Source organism: Ovis aries, chromosome 8, assembly GCF_016772045.2.
Source record: "Ovis aries strain OAR_USU_Benz2616 breed Rambouillet chromosome 8, ARS-UI_Ramb_v3.0, whole genome shotgun sequence".
Taxonomy (NCBI): domain Eukaryota; kingdom Metazoa; phylum Chordata; class Mammalia; order Artiodactyla; family Bovidae; genus Ovis; species Ovis aries.
The window spans coordinates 36090013-36097153 of record NC_056061.1 but is presented as its reverse complement, the minus strand read 5'-3'; the positions used below and the strand labels follow the sequence as shown (position 1 = coordinate 36097153).

General features: G+C 37.9%; 1 non-coding gene across 1 annotated transcript; it reads right to left on the bottom strand.

Annotated features, from left to right (window-relative positions):
• Positions 1 to 6781: 6781 nt before the first annotated feature.
• On the bottom strand, positions 6782 to 6853 carry TRNAC-ACA (transfer RNA cysteine (anticodon ACA)). The gene has a single exon. It is a non-coding gene; the product is annotated as a tRNA-Cys (tRNA).
• Positions 6854 to 7141: the final 288 nt, after the last annotated feature.

Genomic DNA, 7141 nt, shown 5'->3' with positions numbered 1-7141 from the left:
TTCTCCACCCAACAGTTAAAATTTTAACTGCCCAAGGAACTCGCCATTTTTTTCCATTTTGTATAATGATGTATATCAAGTGCATTACATGATATATGTTATAAATATGTGTCATATAATAGAATTCTATATTGAAATATAAAAAAATAGCTGCTAAGAATGTTCATATCATATATGTGCCTTAATGTTTTGGGGTGAGAGAAAAAAATATCTTCTCCTAGACATCTGTTTTAAAAGGAAAGAGTTGAATTCTGTTCCTTTCCAACCAGCTTGTAAGTTCCCTGAAGCATTTCTTTATAATTTGTATTACTTTTTTCTTTGTTATTTGTTGATTCTCCATGGTCAGCACATTGTAGGCCTCCACAAATTTGTATTCAATGAGTAACTGAATGAATTGGTGAATGGGCCAATAGACATACAAGCAAAGACCCTGTGGTATTTTGTTTTGGTGGCCAACCGGCCGCCAACAGCCTGACTTTGGACAAGACAGCTAACATGGAAATAAGAGAGTTGTACTAAAGTTGAGCTGTACTAAAGTTGCAACTTTCTCCTGTCTTGTTGGGAATTTGGAAGTTCTATTCTTGCTCTGCCCTGATTCTGAGCATCAGTGAACTAGTATACATGGGGTAGCAAATAGGCCAGGAGATATTACCCTTTCATCTTCTGTTATAAAAGTTAGTGTTTTTGGATTATTGACATTTAGCTTAGTCTCTGTGACAGTGCTTTCACTGTAGCTTCCTACAGGATACATGGGACAAAAATCTAGTACCGCAGAGTCCCATCTGATTGCCTGTTGTGAGTGCAATAATAGAATTGGTGAGGAAATTACTCTTTTTCTTTTAGCTATGTATAAGTGCAAAACTATAAAAACTATAGAGAGATAAAGAATAACACAATTATACAACTGCCAAGAAGGTATATGTCATATCAAGAACCAGAACTAGCGTATTTTTCATAATTTTTGGCTATATGTACATACATATATATGGGATTTCCCTGGTGGCTCAGTGATAAAGAATCTATCTGCCAATGCATGAGATGTGGGTTCAATCTCTAGGTCAGGAAGATGCCCTGGAAAAGGAAATGGCAACCCACTCCAGTATTCTTGCTGGGAAATCCCATGCACAGAGGAGCCTGGCAGGCTGCAGTCTTTGGGGCTGCTAAAGAGTCAGACATGACTTAGTGACTAAATAATAATAATAATATATATCAAATATACATATAATGTATGATAATATGATATGACAATTTTTATTTTCCATTTTGATTAACAATTATTTAACAGACCACTATGTGTAGGTCAAATATGACAAATGGGTTAAGATATAGACTTTGTGTGGAATAGGCCCTGGAATTCAAAGTATTAATAGAATACAAATAATTCTAATTAAGAACAAGTAAAAAAAATACCAATAATTTATATGGAGTTGAAGAGCAGAAACTAGTTCATGTAACTAAAGTTCATGAAAAGGATGACGTTTAAGAAGGACATGAAGGGGTAGGCTTTTGTTTGATGGGGAGCAAAGGGATTGGAGAAAGAAGAGCATGAACAGAGCTTTGCTAGTGGGAAAGTGTTCTTCTGTTTTGAAATAGTGAATATTTGAATACTCACTATTTTGTAATTGTTGAATGCATCTAGATCTAAGTTCACTTGGAGAAGTGGTGGAAGATGAAGATAGACAGGGTGGCCTTACTGCAGAAAGGCCTAAATATTAGTTGAAATATTAGGTGAAATATCTCAGACTTCATTTAACTGGAAATGTGGAGCCACTGAAAGAGTCTGAGGAAAAGAAGAGTAGGTTTGGTGCTATGGTATAAGAAATATGGTCTGGCAGATATGATGGTGGGGAAGGATAAAGGGATGAGAGGTTGAGAAGTATTACATTATTGCAATACTCTAGCACCTAGATTATTGAGAGAGGACTGGAGATTTAGTAAGAATGTAAGAAGTGTTACATAGGGTCCAGATAGGAAACAAATGGCACATTCAATTTAGATCATGGAGGAGAATTTAATAGAAGTAGTTTTCAAAGGTAAGACTAGTTATGTGGAGGGAACCATAAAGGATAGATAACACAGTTCTTTGGGCTTTGTTAGAGCAGGAACCATCACCACTGCTAGGTCTGAAGTGGTAGGAGACAGAAGTTTTATCAGGACCAGGAGAGAACTCTGTAGAGCAGAAAGCCTTTGGGAGAAAGAGGCAGTCAGTTCAGAGTAATTTTAGGGAAAATATCCTGACCTTATTCTCCTCCCTACTTCTGCTTTCTCTTGAGATCTCCCACCTTGACCAAGCATGAATGGAAGCCAGAGGTCAACAGAGCTGTTAATGTCTTCCATTTGGGTCAGCCTCCAGGGCACACAGCAGGATGGATGGTGATCTGGAGGGCAATTGAAAGCTGTCCTGTGTAGTTATAGACCAATGCAGGGCACTTTAGCTGAGATGTCAAGCAGAGTTAAAAATGCGATTTGGAGCACATGGTTAACATTGGGCTCAGGAGGAGGGGTTTGAATTGCTGAAGTTATGAGAGTAGATGAGATCATGGGGAAGGAGAATGTACAGAAAGATAAAATAAATTCTCAGGATACAACTTTTAGGAAAAACTATATTTATGCAGAGGAGAAAGTGAAGAAGATGAGGATTGACAGGAAATAAAACCATGAGCAAAGAAGAATGGGGATCAGGAGAAAGAGGGGGATCAGCAGAAAGAGGCAGAAAGGAAGCCAGGGGCAGAAAATATTTTAAAGAAATGTTTTGCAGAAACCTTGCCATCGACTCTTTGCCAGTGTAAGGTAAACAGTCAGCTTTGTTCCTGATGCCCAGAACTTCCATTGTGGTTGTGGTTTGAATTTGGGAAGATAATGAAAGACAAAAGCAATCAAAGATTGTGGTTAAAGTGAAGGAGTTGAAGCCAAAAATGAATAGTTATATCTCCTCCCTTTTCCAGTTCATTCTGTTTTCTTCTTAGTCTCACTACTTCTCTTATTTCTTTTTTCCTCCTTTGCATTTATTGAGCATCTATAATATACTAGACACTTAACTTACTTACAGCATCCCATTTCAAAGCAATGGAGTCAAGTAGATACCCACATCATACATGAAAGAAAGTTTCAAAGGGCTCGTGAATTTGCTCATTGTCATGCATTTAGTAACAACTCTTGATGAAGGTGAAAGAGGAGAGTGAAAAAGTTGGCTTAAAGCTCAACATTCAGAAAACTAAGATCACAGCATCTGGTCCCATCACTTCATGGGAAATAGATGGGGAAACAGTGGAAACAGTGGCTGACTTTATTTTTATGGGCTCCAAAATCACTGCAGATGGTGATTGCAGCCATGAAATTAAAAGACACTTACTCCTTGGAAGGAAAGTTATGACCAACCTAAACAGCATATTAAAAAGCAGAGACATTACTTTGTCAACAAAGGTCTGTCTAGTCAAGGCTATGGTTTTTCCAGTGGTCATGTATGGATGTATGGATATATGGAGAGTTAGACTATAAAAAAAGCTGAGTGCCAAAGAATTGATGCTTTTGAACTGTGGTGTTGGAGAAGACTCTTGACAGTCCCTTGGACTGCAAGGAAATCCAGCCAGTCCATCCTAAAGGAAATCAGTCCTGAATATTCATTGGAAGGACTGATGCTGAAGCTGAGACTCCAATACTTTGGCCACCTGATGCAACGAGCTGACTCATTTGAAAAGACCCTGATGCTGGGAGGGATTGGGGGCAGGAGGAGAAAGGGACAATGGAGGATGAGATGGTTGGATGGCATTACCAACTCAATGGACATGGGTTTGGGTGAACTCCGGGAGGTGATGATGGATAGGGAGGCCTGGTGTGCTGAGGTTCATGGGGTTGCAAAGAGTCAGACACGACTGAGTGACTGAACTGAACTGAAGTTCATTTTCAAAAGCAGAACACTCCTGCTCCAAACCTGTATACTCTTTTCATGGTATCAAGTACTGTATTTGACACATAGGAGTTATTCATCCACTGGTTGAAGAAGGAATAAATGAAGTGTGGCATAGAATACTGCCTAAGAGATAAGCAACCTGGGTTTCCAGTGCTAGCCATGCTGTTGAATACAATGCAATTTCTCTGTTTAAAAAAAAAAAAAACAAAACAAACACTTGCTTTTAACTGTTCTGAGAATAATCATGTCATGAAAACACTTTCCTTAGAGAAAGCTGCTATATAAATATTAGGTGAATCATGAATATTTCCTGTAATGCAAATATTGGAGGCAGATTAAATATCTTCTTTGTAAGATCTTTAAAGTACAGTATCTTTATCATGTCATTGTTACTGATTTTGCCTCAAGGAAATGGATGACATAATTCTAGATGCTTTGTCATGTGCCATGTCCATTTTTCAGTTTACAGTATATAAATCAAGATATTGCCAATTACTCACAATGTGATCAGAGTAAATTGTTGTGAAATCAGTGGCATCTAAGAGTTCAGGCCAGATGATAATGCAGAATCCTGTGCAAATAAGAAATAATGGGAGCCCTCTGACTAATGCCCTTCCTCAAAAGAAAAACGAAAGCACCCACTGCTCTTCCTCTTTGCTGAAAAATCAGAACTGAGCAATCTGGTCTGTTCTTGAAATGTTTGCCTTAAATAGGAAGTGTCCATATTTTTTTTTAGCATCCCGCCAACACAATTAACACTTAGCCTTCCATTCATGAACTTTTGCTATGCTGTCAAGAGCACACCGTCTGTCTACCATATAACATTTTGTAATGATTCTGTGATTTTTTGATATCAAATGCATTGAAATGACAGAAATTATTGGCTAAATACCTTGATCATCTTTTAAAACTTGTAATCCAGCCAGTATATACATTTTCTCATTTTTTTCCCTCCATAAATCTGTTTCTCTTTAGAAATCCCTTCAGTTTTGTGTAGTTCTCCATAGTGCTGTCCTCAGACTACTTGAGACATATTGTAGATAATTAACATCCCCTCACACTTGTAAAGTAGAAAAGTGACATGTTTTTATAATCCTCATAACACAATCAGAATATGATACCCAGAAATGTTCATTGATTTATTTGACATTGAGATTAATGTGGAATTAGGGGGGTGCAAAGAATGACCCAGTGTCCAAATAGCAAGTCCAATGCTCTCAGTTAAGTTCAGTTCAGTTGCTCAGTCATGTCTGACTCTTTGTGACCCCACGGACTGCAGCATGCCAGCCTTCCCTGTCCATTACCAACTCCTGGAGCTTACTCAGACTCATGTCTGTCTAGTCAGTGATACCATCCAACCATCTCACCCTCTGTTGTCCCCTTCTCCTCCCACCTTCAATCTTTCTCAGTAACAGGGTCTTTTTCAATGAGTCAGCTCTTTGCATCAGGTGGCCAAAGTATTGGAGTTTCAGCTTCGACATCAGTCCTTCCAATGAATACTCAGGACTGATTTCCTTTAGGATGGACTGGTTGGATCTCCCTGCAATCCAAGGGACTCTCAAGAGTCTTCTCCAACACCACAGTTCAAAAGCATCAATTCTTTAGCACTCAGCTTTCTTTATAGTCCAACTCTCACATCCATACATGACTACTGGAAAAACCATAGCTTTGGCTAGATGGACCTTTGTTGGCAAAGTAATAGCTCTGCTTTTTAATATGCTGTCTAGATTGATCATAGCTTTTCTTCCAAGGAGCAAGTGTCTTAATTTCATGGCTGCAATCACCATTTGCAGTGATTTTTGAGCCCCCCAAAATAAAGTCTCTCACCAATGTGCTAGAATTCACCAATTAGTCTATGTTCAGAGCACTATATTCTTTCATTACAGCCATAGAATATTCTCCATAGAATATTCACCCACTTTTGAACATACCAATCCATTGGTTAAAATGGATGCAGCTCTGCAGTTGAAAAGGTCTGAGGTCTTCTGGATCTCTCATCTTATTTTTATGTTCATTTACAGACACTTTCACAGTTAGATTTTAATTCCCTTCTGTTTCTTCTATTGCATATCTTTTAGTAACTTCAAAAAAAGCTCCTTCAAGGCAAGAATGAAGTCATTCTACATATTGCTAAAAATGAAAAACTCAATATTACTTTAGAACTTTTCATCTATGATGAATTTTGAGGGAAGTGTTAGGAGTCAAGTGAGAGCAAATTTTTCAAGCAAATAATGTTCACATATGACTGAAAAATGAAAATGCAAAGAAAGTCTGAATGATTATGACAAATTTAATGCGGTATTAAAATATCAAGGAAAGAAGAAGATGATGTCTTTGAAGTAGTAGATCCTAAATTCATTTCATGACAAAAGAATCCATTCATTTGATCAAAGATGTTAATGTAAAAGGTTTTAGAGTATGTAAAATGAGATTTACTTTCTCCTGACCTCATAGTCTCCTAAATTATCCACATGGATAACTTTTGTAACCAACCAGCTTATTTATTCAGCAAAAATAGCTTTTAAAGGGTTTGTGTTGGGATATTCTATCTTCAATGAGAATCTATGATTATTTAATGTAGTATCTAACACAGACATAGTGAACTGGATGTTTAGTTGGGATCCAGACAAAAGGAGAATTTGGGAATCCTATGTTTGTTTTGCGAGCATAGTGATATCACTGTTATTTCTGGCTGAGTCAGTATTTTCTTAATATATCAGGCTTATTATCATCATATAAGTGAAGTGAAGTCGCTCAGTCGTATCTGACTCTTTGTGACTCTGTGGACTGTAGCCTACCAGGCTCCTCCGTCCATGTGATTTTCCAGGCAAGAATACTGGAGTGGGTTGCCATTTCCTTCTCCAGGAGATCTTCCCAACCCAGGGATTGAACCTGGGTCTCCTGCATTGTAGGCAGACGCTTTACCTTCTGAGCCACCAGGGAAGTCTTTATCATCATATACATATATTGAGTTAAAAAGCAGATGGTTTCTCTCAACTATCACGCATCATTTGGAAATAATGACAATTATCTGCTTGTTTGAAGTTGTTAATTGATGTATTAAAAAAACAATTAAGTCCCTTCTATGCCCAATTGTTGTGTTCAGCGCGGGGATTCAATTCATCCTACTAGCCCTCCTGAGCTAACAATATATGGATCTTTCTGGAAAAGATGCAGAGCAGTGTAAATTTTGACATAAAGAAAGTTGAATTGCAAAAGAAGTGAGGAACA